Source organism: Eulemur rufifrons, chromosome 3 (assembly GCF_041146395.1).
Source record: "Eulemur rufifrons isolate Redbay chromosome 3, OSU_ERuf_1, whole genome shotgun sequence".
Taxonomy (NCBI): Eukaryota; Metazoa; Chordata; class Mammalia; order Primates; family Lemuridae; genus Eulemur; species Eulemur rufifrons.
Window position 1 is genome coordinate 15,853,705 of NC_090985.1, and position 23,074 is coordinate 15,876,778.

The 23,074-nt window shown below is 45.5% G+C and overlaps 1 protein-coding gene across 2 annotated transcripts in view; it reads right to left on the reverse strand.

Annotated features, from left to right (window-relative positions):
- Window positions 1-23,074, reverse strand: part of IGF1R (insulin like growth factor 1 receptor) — a 282,880-nt gene that overhangs the window by 203,073 nt on the left and 56,733 nt on the right. The window lies entirely within an intron of this gene.

A 23,074-nucleotide genomic window follows, 5' to 3' on the forward strand; every position in this document is an offset into this window, starting at 1 on the left:
TGGGGTTTAAAAGAGATTCATCTGTGTCTTTGAAACCTAGCAGAAGAACCTGGGCCCTTCCAAACAGCCTCCTCCCCTGAAGGCTCAGGGTCACCTTTTGGCCCAGCCACCACCACAGAGGTCCACTGAAGCTTTTCTTCATGGGATATACCAGATGCCAACCACACACAGACATCTTCCTGTGTATCAGTACTCCTTCTTATAGAATTGAAAAGACAAGGGCCAGGCACAGAGGCTCACGCCTGTAATCCTAGCACCCTGGAAGGCCAAGGCCAGTAGTAAAAGACCAGCCTGAGCAAGGCAAGACTCCATTTCTAACAAAAAATAGAAAAACTAGCCAGGAAGGTGGTGTCCAGCTACTCAGGAGGCTAAGGCAGGAGGATCGCTTGAGCCCAGGAGTTTGAGGTTGCAGTGAAATATGATGACGCCACTCACTGCACTCCAGCCTGGGTGACAGACTGAGACCCTGTCTCAATAGAAAGAAAAGAAGAATGAAAAGAAAGAAAGGACAAACATCTATCCTAAAAATGGGCCTGGAGGTGCTCCTTTCGTTTCCACTCCCCACAGCCCTCTCTTTGGAGGGGGTCACTTGTATGACTCCCAGTACAGGCGTCCAGGACATTCCAGCCAGGTCAGTGTTTCCAGAAACCTCCTCAACCAGCTCCCCTTGCTCATGCCACAGGTGCCTCAAACTCAACATGTCAACACCACAAACATTCTCTCTCCCTCGCCTGCCAAATTTCTATTCTGCTTCCCCCTTCCCTAGTTAACGACCCTGGTGGCCAGTTTTTCGGATTGGTTCCCAGTCATCCATAAGCTCTTTGCTTTCCCTCTTCCTCGTCACCTTCATCGTTCACCAAGTCCTGCTAAATCTCTCCACTAGGTCTCTGGCACCCTTTTCCACACTCCCTCTCCACTCCAATTGCATCTACCTCCGCCCACCCACCAGCTCTGTGCCAGCTTCTCTCCCTCCCCAGATGACACTCTGGAAGCCTTCATGGAACACAGATGTGCTTGTGGCATTCCCCTGCCTTATGTCCACTGCCTGCAAAGTCAGGTCCAACTTCCTTGGTCAGGCAAACAGGGGCCAGCACAACCTGGTTTCTGCCGGAGTTCTCACTCGCATTCTTAAAGACAATCTACCTGTAAGGACTTACTGTCCTTATACTCTCTCTTTGTTCACCTACACCCCCAAATCTCTGGCACCTGGCAAACTCCTCTGTATCCTTTGAGGCCCTGCTCCTAGGCAAGTCTCTCCCTGCCCCCTCCACGCCAAACTGCCCCTTCTCTCAGCCTCCTGTGGCACTTTGCACAAAGCCCTAATAAAATACGCACCACACTGCTGTTTGGTTTGTTTACATATCAGACTCCCCACCAGGAGAGGCTCCCCGGGGGAGCATGGCTGTGTCTACTTATCTTCAGATCCCAAGCTCAGTGCTTGGCAGAGGCAGCAATCAACAAATGCTTGCTGAATACAGATGCTGTACACACAGCACCAGGAGCTTGGAGAGGAAGACTGTGTCTCTGAAAGGAAAGCAATTGGTGTCAAGCTACCCACTTGGCTAAGTAAAGCCGGGCGGGCTCTCCCCAATGCAAGTAACTCCAGTCAACAAGTAGAACCACCAGAACCAAACACCACCACTGCGAGCAAACATGTAGTCAACTGTCATTGCTAACCACATTTTCCAATGGTTTGCTTCATGTCCTGGACCAACTGGTTCATTGCTATTTACAAGTCTCCAACCTGTATGCCTCTAACTAGAGAAAGAACTAACATAGCTTTTAATTATTACCCTGGGGTTCAGAAGCGAGAGGGGGCAGCTCTAAGCTGAAAAGGGGCACTGTCCTCTAATGTTCCCAGGACATTCAGGGAAAGGGGACACGCTCTGTGCCAACACCCAGTCCTCCCAGAGGAGGCGCCACAGCTGGCAGTAAGATACGCTAAACCCAGCCACAGAGCTGAGGAGCAGCAGATGCAGTTTTAACAAACAAATCCACAGAAGCAGTATCGATAATTGATCTTTCATCATAATCCATCTTTTGAAAAATTCACTGAAAGGAGGACACAAGGACCAAAATAACTGAAATCAAATGAGGGAAAACTGAACCATATCTAAAATGCCGTTCATTCTCAGGGGTTAATAATTTCATGGATAGATGATTTACGTAGGGAATAAAAAAGGCAGGAAGGCAACTAGCCCCTACTAAATATTCAGGATTCAACTACAATGTTCCTTCAGTTGGTCGTAACTATAATGTTGAAGAAAGGACTCACACATCCCATGACATCTATTTTCACAGCCCACAGCCCAGAGTTAGTCGTATCACTTTTAATGACTTGAGATTCCAGAAGAATTATCACTATGGTAACATTTCAAAATGGCCATCACAGTTACCAGGCATCGGTCCACAACAGTTTGGGTCTCATAGGGCCTTTTAGAACAGATCAAGTTATTTTCAAAATTCATCTAATGATTCCACATTCCTAACAAAGCCTTGCTAGAACTTAGCTAACAGGGTTATTTACAAGGGTGAGTTAGCAGAAAGAGTGCTCAAATATTATGTTATCTTTCTGAATCAAGCTCTTCTCATAAAAAGCCATCAGTAAATAATTCACTGGTGATTACACTGATGTGGTAACATTCCTTAATATTTTTGTGCCTATTAAAGAAAAAGCATGAGGAAAAGCAGGAAGATATAAAGTCTGCCATCACTTTTGGTACTTCAATAACTAACTTGAAATTATTTTGCAAATTAGGAATTGACATAAATTATCCAAGACACAGTAGATTTCAAGTATTTAAAAATGCTTGCTGATGGACAATAAAATACATCCTACCACTGGGAACATATACTCTATCCTACCAGCCCTCAAGAGGGTAGCCATGAAGAAATAAGCGATGCCCTTCACTCACTTTCATGAGAAAACAAGAGGCTGACCTCAAAGGCCAACACTATGTGCACCAACCAGTACTGGGAGCTCAACTGAGAGCCAACAGACTCAAAATCAGAGCTGGAAAAGACCTTAATAATGTGCTTTTCAAACCATTGGTTGCCATTCATTGGCAGTTTCAGGCATCTCTTACCAGCGTTAGAATAGAATAAGAAAATACTATGGAACTACACGGTAGTAAGGGTGAGTGGTGTGTCAGAGAAGAAGTATTTTGGAAATGCTTATCTTAGCTATATACTTACTGTCCTGGGATCACAACGTAAATTTATGTCTTACAGTGGGTCTAGTAAAAAAAATTTGAAAACAACTGATGTGGTACAATACCTTCATTTCCAAGAGAGGTAAGCAGACCCTCTCAAAGTAATTAATACCTATTAAGCAAACATTAAAATTTGGGTCCTCCTGGTTTTTAAACATTTTTTCCTTTCATCAACAGAACATTCAACATAGGATCCGGTAGGATGAATTTACAAATAACCATATTTTAGGAATTAAGCGAACCATTGACACAAATTCTGCTTTTAACCTCACTTTTCAGACCAGATGCCCTTTAAATGGGCCCTTGTGATCCTATAAAATTTTAATTACAATATCATGGACCTGCAGACAGGGTGTTACAAGTGAGAACTGTGCTTTCCAAGGGTTATGCAGGGAAAACCTTACCCAAGCCTGCCAAAAGTACATAGCATGTTCAAGCCATCTACCAAGGAAAGACACACATACTCACACACGTTGTCCCAAGGGTGTTCTACCCATCACCCCTGCCAGGGCCTACTGTTTGGGCTCTGAGAGAGCATGAAGGTGAATCCCAGGCTTCTGCTCCTGTAAAAGCCCAATTCTCACTGGGAAAGGAAAGCAGGCCCCAGCTACTGTCTCCAGGGAGCTAGGGAGTTCACCCAGACCACACACACAGCCTGCTCTCACTGAAGGACAATCAGATGTAACACACATATAAAGTTTGTTGTTGTTGTTGTTTTTAATACAAAAAAGGATAACAGATAACAGAAAATAGACCAGAACCCTGTAGTCCAGATAACACCTGTTGACTTCTGAAAAGAATAAAAGCAATAAAAGCACATAGTTAGAAAAATCTAAACAGTGCAAAAATAATACAAGATGAGCTGGGAAGGTCACCCAGCATTTCCAGTTCCTTCCCATGGAAAGTGAGTCCTTATTACTTTCTGAGATTCCTTCTGGAAAACTTGTTAATGGTTGTGCCAGCATTTACTAGCATATATGCTTTTTTAAAATTACGCCCTGAAGAATCACAGAACCTACCATGCTTTGCACCTTTTCTCACATAATTCATATCAGCATGGGAAGATCTAATGTTTTTAAGAACAGCTGTGAAGAATTCTACTCTTAGAAATGTATAAATCAAAAGCAAATTCAAAATGCAATGTTTTTTTGTGTGTGTGCCTGCTTTATAATTCTTTAATAGTTAGACCTACAGGAATAAAAACAACATAGTAGTATCAGCTAATATTCCATTGAGGAACTGTCTGGTGTCAGGCCCTGGGTTAAGCCCTTTTCTTTATTCCTCACAAGCACCTTGGAAGGGAGCTTAGTGTCCTGAGTCACAGAGCTGACAAGTCTTAGAAAGGTAAACTCTCTTGACCAAGGTGTCAGAGCCAAGAGGTACAGCAGAGCCAAGATTTTAAGCCAGATCCGTCTGGTTCTACTACCTCTTACGGTAAAGAACTTTCTCATCATAGGATAAAGGTGCCGGCTTCCCTATCAGAGAAAAGGAAGCCACTTACAAGCTCTATAGAGAAAGGGTGATCACCAATGCTCTGTAGCTGGCCCTGGGGACAGGGGAGAAAAGACTCAACAGAGCTAGGATGAGGAGGTACTAGGAGCCTGACACCCCACAGGTGACCCTGGGCACCAGCAGGCAACCTGGGATAAATGAAAATGGCTCAAGTATATGCTCACTCCAAGAACCCAGCCTTGGCTTAGTTTCCTAAAAGTGTGCTGCTGTTAGCTGCTCTTTAAGCAAGTGTCGTTAGAGCCACTCAGATGCAAGTGAGTGGGACTCTGGGAAGGGGGCTGGGAACAGTGGAAACACTAATCAGGTCCCCTCACTGGGAGGTAACGTGAAGAAGGCTACCCCTCACCCCTGCTCCTCTGCCCCCTGCATAGGGGTCTTGAGCAGTGGAGGAGGAGCTCAGGCCAAAGACACCCCAGGCTGAAGCTGGACAACTGACTGTTCTCATCCCCACTCAGCCTGTGATGGACAGTGGCAGCCATAGGCGAATTTCTCCTCCGACACATCACTTTTCTCTAAGACGCCTATCTTGAATAGCTGGGAAGTGTTTATAGATCCAGGAAAGTGCAGAACAAAAATACTTTAAGTAAAAAAATTCATCTTCAGCAAGTACAGAGGCTACCTCATGTTCTTCTTTTCTTTGATGGGAAAAGAAGGGGGAAGAGGATTTACTTAGAGTCAGCAGGGCCGGATCTGCAACAGGGCCTGGAGAACTCTGCAGGCCCAGCAGCCCCGGCCTGGCCTGCATTTTTTCAGGGTGACAGAGCACCAGAGCAGGCTGGCGGTTTCCCCAGTCCTCCTGCCGCCGCCGCGTGGTGACTAAGCCCACAGGAATCCCAGTTGGTGCTGGACCCACCCGGAGAACAGGCAGGCCAGGAAGGCGGCCTATGGCTGCCCTGGCCCCAGGAGGAAAACCTGCTCTCTGCCCTCCAGCCCCTGGGTGGACGGTGGGAGAAGTGGGGGAGGCCATCACAGTCAGGAGCAGTGCCCACCTGAGCCCAGGTGACAGCCCACCTCACTGGCCAGGCCCTGCAGAAGCATCTAGGCCCCACACTCAGGCCTGACTTTGACAAGGGACCAGACAGCCGAGTTTCAGGATGCACTTTTGTCTCCTTGAGAAAGACTCCCAGTAAATGCCAGTTGTTTGCTTGTGGGAGGCAGAATGAAACTAAGGGCAGGCAACCACAAGTTCAGTTTGACCAATAAATAAAAGAAATCAAGAAAAAAAAAAAGTAAAGCTACATTGGCTCAATCACTTTTCAGGAGCCCCATTCATGGTCAAATCAGCAGTCCAAGGTCTGATTTTGACAAATCACTTCCTGACACTTCATATATTTTACTCTCTGTATGACTGTTATTTTGATTTTATAAAAGAATAAAAAGTTTACTGGAAACCACATCCCTTTCTTCCTTTACCACAATCATCAGAGCTAAAGCATCCACCCATTTAAAGATATTTTTACAAGATTAAAGGATGGTTTTAAAAAGAAGGAAATCTCCCTAGTTAAAAATCAGCCAAACAAAGGTGTGTGGATCACCGATCGGCATCAAAGTTTTGTTCTCCACATGAAAATAATTCATCGATACAAAAAAAATTCTGCCTAAGGGGGGTGGGGACTTAGAAGATTCAGACAAAAGCAAGGTATTAAAAGTTAGAAACAAGCTGTTTCATAATTAAGCATGTGTAATGTAACTATGCTTACGTCACTTTCATTTTCATCTTCCCTTTATAATCTTAAGAGTCATAGCTGTTCTCTGATCATGTAAAGAGGGGAGGGAGAAGGAAAAGGGGCGGACGCCAAGCTAACAGAACCCACATCACGCTTATGAGTCACTAGGCAGATGTGCACAAAAGCCCCGAAGATCTAGAAGTCTCTTTACTAGAGCAAGACACCCTCAAGAACTCATCCAAAATGGCGCCCAGTCATTACTGGGTGTGTGTTCAGCAGGGGCTCCCAGGGAAGCGGCTGGAAGGTTACGATGGGAGAGGAATGGGCAGTGGAGTCACAGGAAAGCAGGTCTGCATCTGGGCTGGCTACTCGGCTGTACGAGGCCTTGTGCTCTGTGCTTCCAATTTTGTCCACAAAAAAGCAACAGTAGGATCCACCCTACACACTGTGACAAAGATTAAAGGAGAATACTGGTGAGGTGCCCAGCACCAAGTCATTGCTCAACGAGTGCCATTGGTGATCATAGATAAGTCCTTGCCAAGAGAGTCACCTCCACAGGGATCCAGATGGGGACTAAGGCCAATTCGCCTGTGCAAAGATCTCAAGCAGAAGAGCCCCTCTCCCAACCGATCCCCCTACACCCTAGGGTCCACACCCAGCAGTCTCAAAAGGGCTGGGTCAGCAGCAGGCTCCTTGGAGGTCTAGCTCATTGCAGGAGTGGGGAAGCCCTGTGAGAGGAACTGGGACTCCAATCTGCAAAACCCCTAAAATGCAGGTGGATCTTCTAAAAGGTTCCACAGAGCTTTAACCACAAATTAGCAAAAAATGCCCTTTTGTCAACATTGCTAAATGCCTAGGATTTAGACGTGGATTTTTTTTCTTCTTCTATTCAGAAAACACCAAATCGTGTAAAGATCTTGGAAGAGGGGACAGAGATTGTGACGCAGTACGATGCTGCAGCTCTGTCTCTACCATCAGGCAAATACCTTTACGTTGGCACTTTCACAAGGCACCAGTGCAGCTTACTGCATTTGCCCGTTCCCTCATTAGACCCAGAGTCCTTGAAAGGAGAAAAGGGAGTGAGCCAGCTGATGGCAGGGGAACAGGAAACCTTGGACTGGGGGGTGTCCCAGGTTCTGATCTGGCTCGGACTTCAGCACCCTGGTGAGGCCTGGCTAACCCCTTGAATCCTTTTCCAAGTCACAGCTTCCCCCAACTCACTATGCCTTTTCCAGGGGATTAAGCAGGGTATGTGAAGTTATTTCCTAGAAAGTACTCTTGGAATATGGAAGTTCTAATTGAACTTCTCTATTCTGGGGCCAATGCCTTTTGTTTTCATGGCAGCACATCTTTAAATAATCAAATCCACCAGTCCTGCACAGGTCTGAAGCATCCTACTGTGAGTGACCAGAAGGAGAAAGACCAGGTATCTCAGGCACTCTCTGTCTTCTATGTACACAAGATATCTTCTCTGACTGCGAGAAAATCCTCTTCTCATTTTCTATGCCACAGCATGTTCTACCAGGGCCGAGAACTCCTGAGTCATCACCCCCTGTTTTCCCTAACCAGACCCTCTCTGAGCTGGAAGACCCACTTCAGTCAAGCATACCTTTAGACACAAGGAAAAATGGCAAAGGTGTGTCTATTACAGAGGTCTCAGCTTCATCAGAAAATGGAGCTGTGGGCTGGAGAAAGGTGGATGGGGACAGCTCTGACTCAAGTGACAACAGGCAGATCCAGGAGAGCACTTGCCCAGGTCACTGGCGAATAGATGGCTGAACTAAATTACGATCAGACTGCGTGATCGCTAAGCTTCCTTTTCACTCTGAGAAGCACAAAGATCCACCGCATTCCCCAAACCGCCTACTCTCTCCCACATCAGTAGCCCCTGCTTCATACCTGTCAATGCCAAGAGCCCCCAAGAGCCCTCAATTACCACCCAGAGAGGCACCCTCTCCCTTCCACAAAACGTCTTTCTGGGGCCCACACCTAAATTTCCTTAACATGGAAATCAAAAAAGTTTCATTTCCTTAAAAATTAATCTTGTAAGCTCACAGGGTTTTGGTTTACAGGTGATACTAACGGAATAATCTGGTTGGGGCAGGGTACAGGATGGAAACAGTTACTGGTTTTCTGCTGTAGTTTGCTTTACTCTGTTAGTTCAAAAGTTTACTCATTTATCATAACCTTAAAAGACAACAAAATAAAATCCTAGAAAAAAATGTATATTTGTTTAATTCTTTCCATGTTCTCAAAATATTAATTGCTGATACAATTAACTGTAAGATTGGCCTAAACGGCTCCAAAGCTTTTCTAACCTAATTAAATTTGCTCTCACTACCATAATAAAAATTCTGGGAAACCTTGGGCTTCTGGGCATACAATGTAGGACAAGAGAATCAGCTCCATTCAGTCCTAATCTACTGCCCCACTTAATAAACAAAAAATGTTAAGGAGATGCATTTTTTTAAAAATCTAAATGGCTTCATAATATAGATACTGCAAGTCTTCCTGTGATGCTAATGAAGGCTTCTGACAAGAGTTTAATGAGCTGTTATCCAGTATCTTCCAGGCCTGGGGATGTTAGCTTCTCCCCTTTAGCACAGAGGTTACACAGAAAGCAATCAGTACCGTGATCCATGCTAAATGGAACTGTCCTATTCTTACTTTTATAGTCTATAATCCAAGTCACTCTAGAGCAAGCAGAAAAACCCCAGCTAAACTTCAAAACTCCCTCATCTTTCCATTACCTAAAATGACAACCTTTTTCTACTACTTTATCTTTGTGTTAAGTACCGAGAGCTGAAAGATGCAATCAATTTAATATTTCTCTCTGCCCATTTACATTACTTATTTGTTTCAGCAGATTCTCTCTGTCACAAATCCTTCGTTTGCCCATTCATGTCTGCATACTTAACATAGGTTTAGTATTTCTCTAGGCCAAAGATCCATATGCTGAGGTTTTCTTTGGAGGACAGAAGAGACAAGGAGAGGAGGAGGAGGATGCCTGGAATTCCTTTGTTCTTGCAGACAACTCCAGAGAACAATTCTAAATAATAAAAATTATTAAAAGGTTAAATCCACACGGTCATATTTCTAATTGAAGCAGGGGGAGCGTGCCCCATGGGGAATAAAACAAGGGGAGAAGTAAAAAGTACAGAGCCCCTTCTGGTTTCAGACACTGTCAGATACTTTGCTAACCTTCTATCATAAAAATTGGTCAGCGGCTCCTGGGTTAGAGCAGAGTTTAACCCAGACTCAGACCACAAGTTCACAGTTTGTAAAACTCATGTGAGTAATGAGCCCAAAGTCAGCCACACAGAAACTCATTCAAGTCCTTTGAGGGCAAAAATCACACCTTCAACTTCGTTCCTCCTCCAGCATCTGGTGCAGATGCTCCTGATTCCACTTACAGTCCTCCCACCCACAAGCAGGCAGCTGCGAGTCCCAAGTCCCATCCCCACCGCATGCCTACAGACCCCTGCAAAGGTGACTCCTTTGTTCCCCCCAATCCTGAACATCAGGGAAGTGCCAAGCCCTCAGTGGGGGCTTTTGTAACAGGTAAAATGTAGAAACAACCAGCTTCCCACCATCACCCTTGCCTCTTCCGTCAGAAAGCAAAGGTCCCCACCACCTTCTGGGCTAGAACTCAACAAGCCTTCCCCCCAGAGAACCAAAGGATGGTAGTCAGATATAAATGATATCTAAGCCAAACAGGCTTGGGGCGCATGTGGGTGGATGGGAGAACACTGGCCTGGGACCCAAACCACCACTCAGACCTCTCTTTTCATGAAATAATACACATCACATTCCAAATGTCTTGCAAAGTTGTGGCGTACAACCCATGCACAAGTTGACAGCCGTGTATACAATGCTGGGCAAACAGTGCTGAGCAAGTGCGGACATTCTTAACAAAAGGCCTCGATTTCACCCGACACAAATATTCTTTCCATGCAAAGCTCTAAATATGGAACTCACCCTCCTCTGACCTCCTACCACTTGTTGCCTCTATTTCTCTTCTGGCAAAAAGTTGTGGAGGGCCTCATCACACCGTGTAAATTATCTCCCTCTTTTTTTTTTTTTTTAACATCATGTGTTTTTATCTTATCTTGTAACAAAATCCTAAATCGGTGTCATCTCGTATTGCCCAGCAGCATGGGAGTTGCACAAAATAAGGGCTCCTTAATTGGCTGGCCAAAGGAAATGATGGGAACTTTGGCAAAGTATCAATAACAAGCGTGAAAACCTGCAAAGACACATCAAGACCTGCCTGAGATGTTACTTACAATTCAAACCTCTCTTCACCATTCTCCCTTTCCACAGGAATGAGACACTCTCTTTCATGTCCTTAGTGACACTGGATCGATATGAACAAGAATGGCAGGGAGAAGCACGACACCCCAAATAACTTACAAGTCAGCAAGGTTAAGAACTCACCCAAACCACCCATGACATACACACATCCTCTCTCACACACACTTACTCTTAAACTCTACCGTTATTTAGTTGGCTTATTTATTCCAGCTAGAACTAGGGACCACTTACTTTGGTCATCCAGAAATATTTTATAAATCTCTTTATAAATTCCTGTACCTATCAGGGCCAGCACTGTGTGAGTATGTGAGGTAAGACTGGTGTCCAAGCACAAAATTTAAACAAGTGCTCACTCTCACACTGGCACTGCGCGCTCAGAGATGACCTCCTTAGTCTCTGCAGGGCCCCCCAGCTCTCGGGCCAAGCCTCCCCATCTTCATGAGAACAGATCCTCTCAGATGCTAACTAGGGTCGAGCCCACAGGGAAGATGCATTTTACAGAATGTCTCCTCCCGGGCCCTCCACTGCTGTGAGAGTGGAGAACCAAAAATTATAAACAGGGCACAAGCCCTAACCCACAAATGGTTTATCTAGTAAACAAGGTCTTCTAAAACTACTGTCAGAGGACAGAGAAACCATTGGCGCTGACCAAATAACACGGCAATGGATCCACATGAACACAAGAGCAATGGTCTTCGGTAAGGGAGATTCCAGGAGGATTCATGGAAGAGCAAGTGGACAACAGTTAAGGAGAAAGCGTGAAGAGCGTGGCCTCGGGAGGGAACATCTGCTCTGGCTAGAACTCCTCACGCACGGATGCCAAACCCAGACTGTTAGGACAGAAGAACGCAGCAAAATGCACCCAACTCTCAAACCACTGAGACAGTATTTTCATTTCACTTTGATCATTCCTACAGCGCTCTGGAGTCTGCAGTGCCCTGGCAGTTTCACGGAAGACAACATCAATCGTTGGCCCGTGGCAGGAGGAAACTTGCTGGGCTATCAGGTCGCTCAGATTCTGGATGAGGGAATGCTTGCCCTAGTTGAAAAGAGTGATTTAAATGAATTTAAATTCATCCCACATAATCGAGTTACATCAATGTTTCTCCTAAGTATTTATGAATAATTCACTTTGGTAATGGCAAAAGCCAGACCAGAAAAAGTCACTTCAAAGATAGAGACTTAACATCAATCCTACCTGAATTTCCTGCTTTCGACTCCTTCCCTAACCATTTTCATTTCTTTCTACCCTATCACTAAGATGGTTCACCAGCTTCCTAGCCCACATCTGCTACCCCTCAGTAAGCTCTCTGGAACTGGTGAATTGCAGCCACCTCCTGGAGTCCACAGCCTACCCTTCTCAAACCAATCTTGGAGCCAGTCCCCAAGAATAGGGCCCATGTAAAAGTGGTCATCTGCAAGTCTAGATGCCATTGCAAGTCTAGAATGTGTCCAGTCTCTGGTAGTGTTTACTGAAAGCCAGAGCCATCGGATCCACTCTAGGTCCCCACCAACCCCCTCTTCAATACAGAATCTCAGAGCTGGAAGGAAAGTCATGGAGGAAGTCAGAAAGGTGCTTTCTGAGATAAACAATGACGCTTAAGTGTATACAATTTTCATGCAAATTCCACCAGACTATTGGGCTGCCCCCTATACTTCTTGCCATTTGATTACCCAAGCCCCCTGCCTCTCCAGCCTGGCTTCCTAATGGGAAGGCAGTGATAAGAGGTTTGCATTTATCTGAATATATTGGCAGAATTTTGAGACTGGATTTTCAGGAGGCTGAAGAGCTGGCATATGAAAATCCACGCTTTCCACTTTCAAAAATGCACTGTGTATGCCAAGTTTGTTTACAAAAATAGAGTCTGAACTAGCTCAGGCTAAACCATTCACAGGCCATTCCCCTTTTATTTACTAGCTGAAGTGGGGTCTGAACATCATCCCAATTACCATTTCTCTCTAGTGACCACTTAATCCCTTCTCACACATCTTCATCAGCTCTTTATCTACACTCTGAGGCTTTCCAAGACTTAGGATAACCACAGTGCACAACAAGATAGAGCTGCAGTTACCCAGATAAGCAATATAAGCTTTCCAGCAGGACAGAAATTGAGTAGAGGGTCTGGAGCTCCCCTACCCCAAAGCATTCAACATGAAGCTCAGGGAGTCTGTGTCTGAGGCCTGAGCACTTACCCTGCATCACAATGGGCAGAATGCACAGCTGGCACTGAGAGCTGTCATCACTGCACGGCCATCGATAAACCTAAAATCAAATTAATTCTGCAAAACAAACATCTCTTAAAATGGCAGTCTGTCAGATCCGTTTTGGCCGTCGTATCAATTGTCTATCAACAGAAACTGCTTTACTGAGGCATACCCAGAAGTTCATTCCTCATCCTAACTGCCCACCTCTGGCACCCAGTGAGTTTTCCAAGGAAGGTTTTGTTCCCCTCTCAGTAAACAAGAAATATTTGTTGAGCTAAGGAAGCATTCTTCTGAGAAAACTATACATTCTCAGAATTCCATTCATAAGCAACTATAACAGTCACAATCCTTTGAGCCTAGACCCCCAGAGTAGTAACAGAAGAATGGTCAGGGAAGAGGCCTGGGTTAGGGGAGGAAGGGCAGGAAATCCATTGATCTCAGAAGGTGACACCACACCTGGGGCCATACTACCTGCACACCTGCAAGAAATTATAAAGAGGCAGGACCAGATGTACCTTCTGCATTTTAAGCTGCCCTGTCTTTTCTTGTGAGTGGAAGAAAGCACTCAGTACATTCTCTGCAATCTTGCTTAAAACCTATTCTAAAGCTTCTTTGACACAGTTATTCAAAAGCTTCTAAAAGTAGTATCGACGTATTACAAAATAATCCAATCATTTCAAATTCACTGAGGAAGAGAACAAAAATATAGCCCTACATCCTATCTGAGGAATAGTCTAAGAACCTAATAATATCATCTACTTAGCAAAGCATAAGGGGCCTTTCAGAGGTAAGAAATCAGAACGGAAACGTCATACTAGGTTACCACCCTAGGAACAAAGCTAGTCTTTTTTGGACCTAGGGATCTGACTGGTTTCTACTTGTCTCCGTATTACAACTAATACCTTTGGAAAAAAGAAATCCTAATTCAAACACTAGGGCTGCCCAGGAAGTATTTCTAATAATATCAACCTTCGTCTTTCCTTTTTTGTATTATAGGCTCTTCTGCCTCTAGATCTTCTTTTATTATTTTTTTTTTTCCTCCCCTTTTTACTACTAAGCCCAACTCCCTGGTCTCAGCAGCTGCTAAAAACCATCCAAGCACTTTGCATCTATCCGGAAATCCAGAATGGCAGCCCGGGTTCACAGATCTGCTGCCAAGGGCAGACGTATGTGCGCTGCAGCTGGGCCCTCCCCCCAGGGGCCCGTGGGCGCAGGCAGCTCAGTGCCAGCCAGCCTCAGTCACTCTGGCTGCCCTCAGCCCCAGCTTCTGCACGCAGGGTGGCCAAGCTCCACAGCCACAGGCCTCCCTGCACGGGCTCTAGCAACTACGGTCTCTCACTAACTTTATCTATGTCCCTTCATTAGGACTCACAAACACAAATTAGAGGCAGCTACACATTGGGTCAGTGGGCACAGCTTTTCTAAACAAGGCTGAGTATTAAGCAACCGAGTCTCTAAACACGCTGCCTCTGTTCCCATCCCACGTGGATTCCGTGAAAAATGGCAGGAAGACAGAAGAGAGGACTGGGTGCTTGTTTGTGACCAGGGCAAAGAAACAAAAAGCGACTTCTGTTAGATAATGAGATGAAACAGAAGCCTGGCTTCCGGAAGAGGGCCTGGCATTCCTGCACAACATTTTCCCACCCACCTGATCCCCTTGAACGGAAGGGAGATCTAAGGGAGGACAGAGAGCCAGTGTTTGTTTCCTGCAACGGGGGTGAGACGAGGAAAATAAAACAAAACAGGGGAGGAGGCCGGGTGGGAGAGCGAAGTGGTGTGTGCACACATATACAAACACACGCGCACGCACACACACACACTTAGTATTACCCAAAGGAGAGAATAAATAAGCACATGCCTCAGCCTGGAGCAGATGGTTGGCTACCTTTAGTATGTGAGACCTGCGGTTGTCACAAATAAAAATGTACATCCTTGTTATCTTTAACAAAAATTGTGCCCACTCTAACCACTTTAATGCTCTACACACACACACACACACACACACACTTTAAAAAGATACTATTTAATGTCAATATCAAACAAGAATCTACAGCTATTTCTTAAATCATCCCAAATACCAAGCTTGCAAGCAGGATAAATTCATAGAGTTTGATAATCAAATAAAATTTACATGTAACTACAGAGGCCCCACTGGCATCCCAATACAGATGTATGTACCTCACTGAATGTTTTTTAAAGATATGGCTTATCTGGGCAGACACAAGAATTTGAACAATTTGGATCAAATTAGTGAGAACCACACCTACACTATGCCCTGCTATTTATGATAACTGAATTTTTACAATTTAGAAAAAGCCGCAGGGAAAGACCATTTTAGATATGGCAGTAAACATACATAGTAAATCCAGCTTAATGCTCAAAATTTTAGACAGTCTGAGAATAAAAATCTTAATAGTTTAGTTTCATTTAAAAAAACAATAGCAGCAGCTGCCACCATTTACCAAGAACCTACTAAGTGCCAGGAAGCCTGTTAGGTGTTTTCCAAGCGCTGTCCTGATGGAAAGTGAGGCCTGGCAGCTTGTCCCAGTCCCGAGGAGCACCTGGGGTAAACGAACTCAAGTCATCAATTCTTCTTAAACCTGTACATATGATGTCACTTGCCCATATGGGAATGTGGTTTAAAAGAAATACATCCCATTTTGTAGAGAATGATATATTCTTGCAAACCTCAATGGTCATAGGCCATGGGCAAAACACACAAGGTTAAAAAAAAAAAAAACCCACTTTCAGGTGTGGGGCTACCTGAACATGCTGAAGACCAGTCACACAGAGGGCGTGGCAGGCACAGGAGTAGCTTCTGCTCCCACGGACTCCACGATATTGTCAGAGATGATGCCCTGGGATAGCAGGGCCGAGGGCCTGGCCAGCCCCATGACAACCTAAGAACTGCAGAACAGGGGCCAAACTAACCCTGCAGAAGTGACAATCTTACCTGGACGGGTCACCCTTGCCTGCCTAAGACTCACCCTTTCCACAAGCTCCAGAAATCCCATTGCTCTTTGACTTGAGAGAACAACTGTCCCCACGAGCCCTCCTACCTCCAACCAAGCTCTGAGGACTGCTCTGCTCCTCTGCCTCCTCCCACAAGGCAGCTCAGTTACCAAGGCTCCGCAGTGAGCAGGGAGCTACCTTTCCAAAGAGAGAAAAGCAAGGCTATGTGGAATCAGATGAAACTCCGGCTCTCACTATAATACCAGCTCAAAGTCATATGTTAGACAGTGGCAGATACAGACTAGAACCCAGAATGGTCTAGATTTTGGATTTCCACCCAGGGTTCCTTCTTCCACATAAAAGACCTCTAAATTTCTTAAAACCCAGATTCCCAAGTTACACACTTTGATTCGTGTGTCACATGATGAGTCATGATAATTTTAAATCCCATATACCTGCCTGTGTATACTACATCAAAGGGAAGAGACAGAGAGACCAAGCAACATGTGCACACACAGAACGGGATGCACGAAACCTTCCAAGCACGGGCACACTCGGGCAGCCAGCGTGCCTGGCTGCAGCCACGATGGAAATCCTCTGGTAAGTTACAGATTTTTAGAGTTTAAGGAAATGGCAGAGGTAATCTGATGCAAGCCTCCAAGTTCAGAGAAAGGAAATGGAGGCAATAGGTCAGACAAGTGACTCGGCAATGTCTGTGGAAAAAGGCAGTGCTGGAACCAGCTGTCCCTGCCCCGACCAGGCGTGTCAAGCCCATACCCCATTCACCCCAAGACTGCACTGCCGGGTGCTGAGCCAAGGGCTCTGCTTTAGAGGTGAACTTCTTCCAGGAAGGTGGCTTCTTATCCCCAGAAGCTCTGCGGGTCATCTGTGCACTTCAGTTTTTACTTAAAATGCGATTTAAACAGCCTGTTCTTCATACTACATGTGTCACAGAAAAATCCCATCTCCTGCCCACCAGCCTCCTGGAACACCTTGGCCGTCTCTGGCTACCTCCAATTCAGGGAACATTCCACCCTAGGATGGTGCTCAGAGACCCCACCTTTTACAGCCAGAGTCCCTGATTCACACCGTACACCAGGCAGAGGCGTGTTTCCAAGTGATGGCGTCCAACTCCACCGCTAGCCAAGCTCAACTTTTGAACCACCCTATACACTCAAGTCAAGCAATAAATACAATCCAGGCCAAGATTAGCCCACACGCTCCTGGTCATCCCCACTCCGCCGAGAACGTCACACTGGCATACACACGAGAAAAGCAAGGTAGAAATATTAATGCAACAAAGAAAGAGGCTTTTTATGAGTAGGAAGAAACCAAAACAATCACATAAGTAGGCTTAAGTGATGAGATTTGAAGGGACTCCAGATATTTTCCAAATACCTACAATTGCGAAAATCACCATGAGAGGGTCATTCTGAAAACTTCTTAGTCTCTTAGATGAGATCTCCATTAAAAAACTAACTTCTGAAGGGAGCCCAGGACAGTGACACCTAATTAGCTGACAATTAGAACAAAGAACAAGGCACATGCCCTGAGCGATGGGGTGGGCTAATTAAGATGTCCCCAAAAAGCACGGACATAAACCACTTTGCCTCGGTAACAAGGGTCGACATTCAGGCAGAACAGAATGTGATCTCCACGTCTGACTATAAAAGGCATAGCCGTGAGACCTAGGGGCATGTGACCCCCTTCTAAATAAAGATCATCCCCACTCTGGGAGCAGCTGATCAGAGCAGAGGCCTTCCAGGGCAATGGAGACAAGCTCCTACCAACAATACAAAGCTGGATCCATTCCACCAGCTGCCTTCTCCTCCAGGGCCTACAGGGCTCTCCCAAGGCCCGTATCATGGTCTACAACAGCCTGGGAGCAGACCACACAGCATGTAACAGAAACGTCCCAGCTCTTCACAGGTAGCTTAAGTTTAAAAAAAAAAAAAGTTAGAATGAAATACTACACATCACATGAGTGGAGTCTCACTACAGATAAACTGTCTCTTCAGCTCCAATCCAGGAGGCAGGTGATTTACAAATTCTTAAACAAGTCCTCCACCTTAACCTGGCAGGCCAGCCATACCAACTATAAGAAAATGAGGGAAGGGGAGCAATTCTCCTCCACAAGCCAACACTGCCCTTGTGAGGAGTGTTTGAAAAACAAGAACACAAGAACCTGTAGCAGGGAAAAATGTGGAATTGTCTTTTTATAACACCTGCTTTCATGTGAAGTCCCTGATCCCATGAGTGAGATAGCAGTAAAATGTTTTCCTTTTGTCAATAAACAGAGCCATTTACTGCCTTCTCACTCAAAGGCTCCAATCTGCTATTTTCCTGGTTTCTCATTTTGAAGGCAGTAAGAAATGCAACAAACTCCAGGACTGCTGCTCCCAGTCAATGCCCTTTTAATTGAAATAAGGCTGCCCCGCCAGCTAAGCCAGCTTCCAACCCAGCCAGGCTCACTGCCTTCGTGGATTTCCTGGCAAAAACCAGGCCTTCTCACACGCAATCAGGGCGATCTGAGTAGACCACAAGCTGTTCATCCTAATGGGTTAAAAAGCACTTGGAGACTTAGTTTAGCAGTAAGGCCTTAGGTTTTGGTTTTTTGGGTTTTTTTGTTTTTGTTTTTGTTTTTGTTTTGGTGGGGGGGGGGTACACCTGAAATCAAATAACAGAAAGTCTCTATGGTAAGTAAACAATGGCACCACTTAAGCAATAAGCAAATTCACCAGGAAGTAAGAAAACCACAGGCACTTAGGATTCACCTCTGCCCTCACAGTGCGTGGTTGGCCTTCAGCAAAACTGCCTTACAAAATAATGAATGGCTCTGAAGGCCAAGCTTCAACCTTCCTGATGATTTTCATACTTTATCATCTTTGGCATTGACTCATTCTGACAATGGCTACCATTCTTGGTGGGTCCTCTCTACCAATAAGACCTGGAGATGGTTTCAGGGACAGTGCTCCTTGGTAGCAATGACCACGACAATGACTCAGGAAATGTCTGCATTTCATAAATTTAGCACTTTTGGATTGCTGCGGGCTACCATTATACATTCCTCTCTGGTTGAGAGGAAAATGTATCTTCCTGACATTAAATCCTTCACAAAGCAAGTGCAGTACTTGCCCCTGGGGTGACAGCAGACACGGGATTTTATACACTGGCACAAAAAGTGCCTTGCCAGGTGCTGGAAGACACGCCTAACAAGGTCTGCAGGGCCCTAAAGTCCTTCATAGGAAAAGGCAGGCTGGAATTCAGCCAGGTGAGCCGCAGCAGCTGGTTGGCGCAGGGAGCATTGCTGGGGCCAAGGACAAGGCAGACAGTAGGGAGCAGCGTGTGTGGTACATGGCGTGTGTGGTACATGGCACGGTGCTGTGTCTTGGCGTGGGTGGTAGACCACCAAGGAGCTTCATGGTGTGCCAAGTGCCTATCCTACAGGGACCTACTCCAGGATCGCAGATAGGGGAGAGTATCGGCGCAAAGTGTGTACTGGGAAGTTCACTGGTGCTGAGTAGAGCCACAGGGCACAACGCAGGAGAGAGGCTTTGCCACTGCACGGGCAGAGGGGGAGCGCAAGAGGGCAGACTGAAGTCAACATTTGGAGGGGAAAGAGTTTGGTGTCCAACTGGAGATGGAAGTGTCTAAAGGACACCCACGTTTTTGACGTGAGAGCCCAGAGAACAAGAGTGCTGCCCACCAGAGAGGGTATACAGAAAAAACAACAAGCCAGAAGTGAGAAGACAGGAAAGATCATTAGATACAGCACTGAAATGCCCACGGTCGTCTGGGTATGAATGGAGACACAGGCCTAGAGCTCAAAAAGAGGTCTGGGCTGGAGAAGACATTCGGAAGTTTAATACCAGTGGATAAGATGAGAACAAGGAAAGTGAAAAGAGGGCTATGGTCTGAATGTTTATGTCTTTCCAAAATTCGCATGTTGAAACTTGATGTCCACTGTGATGGTATGAGGAGGTGGGGCCTTTGGGAGGTGAGTAGGTCATGAAGGTGGAGCCCTCACAAATGGGATTAGTGCCCTTATAAAAGCAGCCAGAGAGAGACTTCCCACTTCCTCTGACACATGAAGACACAGCGAAAAGGTGCTCTCCATGAACCAGAGAGTGGGCCCTCGCCAGACACTGAATCTGCCAGCGCCTTGATCCTGGACTTCCAGCCCCCAGAACTATAAGCAATAAATTTCTACTGTTTACAACCCACGGTATTTTGTTACAGCAGTCCAAACAGACTAAGACAGGAGACAACCAACTATGAAAGACCAGATCGAGGGAAAGGAAGCAAAAGAGCAGCAGCTCTAGGTGCAGGAGGAGAATCAGAACAGGGTGGTATCGAAAGACAAGGGAGGAGGAATCAACCACGCCAAATGTCAGAGGGACGCCAGTTATGTTTTTGCTGACAGGGAAAAGCCGTACCCAATTATTTAAGGGTCAATCACGTTTTAGGAATAACTCAAACCTACATAAAATCTCCCCTTCAAATTGTTAGAGAACAGGGAAATACGGACCTGTACAGAGAACCTACAGAGCGGTCGCTTCCTCAGTGGGGCTGTCTGCTACGCTGCCAGCCACTGCAGAGTCATGACATGAAAGGAGTTTAAAGCTTCGGCACTACACCACCGAGTATGCGCAACAATTTCACACACGCTCTCGACCTGGCGTTTCTCTCCAGATGTTCTCCTTCCATCTACAGGCAGCCAAGGGAAGAATAACTGAATGGGATTCTTCTACGTTTCATCTTTCAAATGGCCTTCTTAACGCTTATGCTGAACTGAAGCTAGACACACTGTATCCGGACTCGATGCCCTTCACCTGGCTCCCTGAATGACTCCTAAGGGTTCTGGCTGGAGAGGTGCAGGGTTACTAACACTGCAGCGGCAGGTCAGCCAGAGACATGATAAGGAAGGAACTCCCAGCCTCAAATGTTCTAAAGCAGCACTCGCCAACATTAACAGAATGTGAGCCACATTTGTACTTTCAAATTTTCTAGTACCCACATTAAGAAGTAAAACAAACAGTTGAAATTGAGAGGCTGAGGCAGGAGGACTGCTTGAGGCCAGGAGTTCAAGACCAGCCTGGGCAACATAGCAAGATCCCATCTCTACAAAAACATTAAAAAATTAGCTGGGTGTGGTGGCTCATGCCTGTAGTCACAGCTACTCAGGAGGCTAAGGCAGGAGGATCCCTCAAGCCTAGGAGTTTGAGAGTAGAGCAAGCTATGATTGTACCACTACACTCCAGCCTGGGCAACAGAGCAAGAACCTGTCTCAAAGATAAAATAAAATTTAATTTAAAAATTATTAATGGAATATTTTACAGGGTTTTCCCCATACTGTGCCTTAGAAATCCAGTGTGTATTTTATACTTAAGGCAGGTCTCAATTTAGACAGGCCACAGTTCAAGTACCCAATAAGCTACATGTGGCTGGCAGCTACCACATTAGACAATGCAGGTCTAAAGGGAATCTATGCAAACAAAAGAGAGGTCTGATTCAACTAGAAAATCTCCAAGAAACATGCCCATGCCTGAGTTTTCAGGACAAGGTGAAGGAGAGACAATTTCCCTGAATGCAGTTATCAATTTTAGATAAGTACCCCATTATGAAATCACAAAAGACGTCAGCAGGACTGAGAGAACTGGCCAAGGAGAAGGTTGCAGGCATGGCCTTGCGAAAGCCGGCAACCAGCCGACAGGCCCGCTACCAGCGGAGCTCAATTTCTAACCACCAATACATCCTCACACTGCTTTTCCACTTTCTCATTTTAATCTTCCAAAAACCCTACGAGGAGGGCAGGATCTATCCTATTTTGCAGATAAAGAAACTGAGGCCCAGGCAATGTAAATTACCTGCTCATTTCCTGTCACCAATCTTAGACTCGAACCCAGAACTCTGGCCTCACTCCCATCCCAGCCTTCTTCAACAAGCAGCTGGTCAGAAAGAGCCCAGAAAACCCAAGTGAGACCAAAGTAAACATGTATCTACTGAATCACTGAACCAAGTGCCTACCTAATGATTTTGTTAGAGACAGGATCTCGCTCTGTCGCCCAAGCTAAAGTGCAGTGGCACAATCATAGCTTGCTGCCACCTTGCATTCTTGGGCTCAAGCAATGCTCTCGCTTCAGCCTCCAGAATAGCTAGGACTACGGGTGTGTACCACCACACCTGGCTCATTTTTTTTTTCTTTTGTAGAGATAAAAATATGTTGTCAGGCTGGTCTTGGACTCCTGGCCTCAAGCGATCCTCCTGTATAAAGGTGCCCAATTACCTCCCAGAGGGGCTGGCTCATCCAAGGTCACTTGGGACCCTTCTCACCCTATCCAACGTCTTTCCATAACCCCACGTTGCCTCCCTTGATGACACCTTTTAAGATAAAATTTTAAAATGTCAAGGCTACTTTAAAACTATATTTTTTTGTTTTCCAAACAAGTAATCTAATGATTGTGCACAGTTTTAATCAATCACAGAAATGACTTCAACATAGTACCTTCCTCCAACTCCAGCCAATAGTGATCCTTCAAGTGGCCTGATTTTGTTCTCAGCTCTACAAGGTAGTGGCTGCAGCCAGTGGGACCCCTGCCCTTACTAATCAAGTGTTCACACACACACTGATCAAATGATACAGAACATGAGAGTGTGGGTCGGATGGGTCAGAGAACATACATCCTTTTCCCTACCTCGGTCTGGCTGAAGAGGAACTAAAACAAGGGCTACCTGTGGGGTCTGGCCTTTTATTTGTTTATTTTACACATTTTATGATTTAGGCAAGTCTAACAATTTGGAATTTCTTGGCTCTTCATGACTGAGCAGCTAAAGCACATAGGATCCTTGGGTCTTTAACTGGGCCAACGTTAAATAATAGCTATTTATAGCTAACACATTGACTTCCACCCAGCGAGGGGAACCCTCCTGGCTGATATACCTAAACATTGCTGAATGCAAGAAGGCAAAGGCCCAGAGTCAAATTTTAGTACCAAACAACCTGGCTCTCAAGGTACTGATCACATTAAGGCAAAAGCTTAGTTATTCTCAAGGGAACATAAGTGTATTGTAGATAAACAAGAAGCTTCAAAATACCACCGCCCAACCCCTAGAACATTGAACACTTTACAAAGTGCCTTCACTAAGTGATTTCGTAAGATGATCACCACTACTCTGTATACAGGTATAAAAGAAAGGAAACAGAAGCCCAGA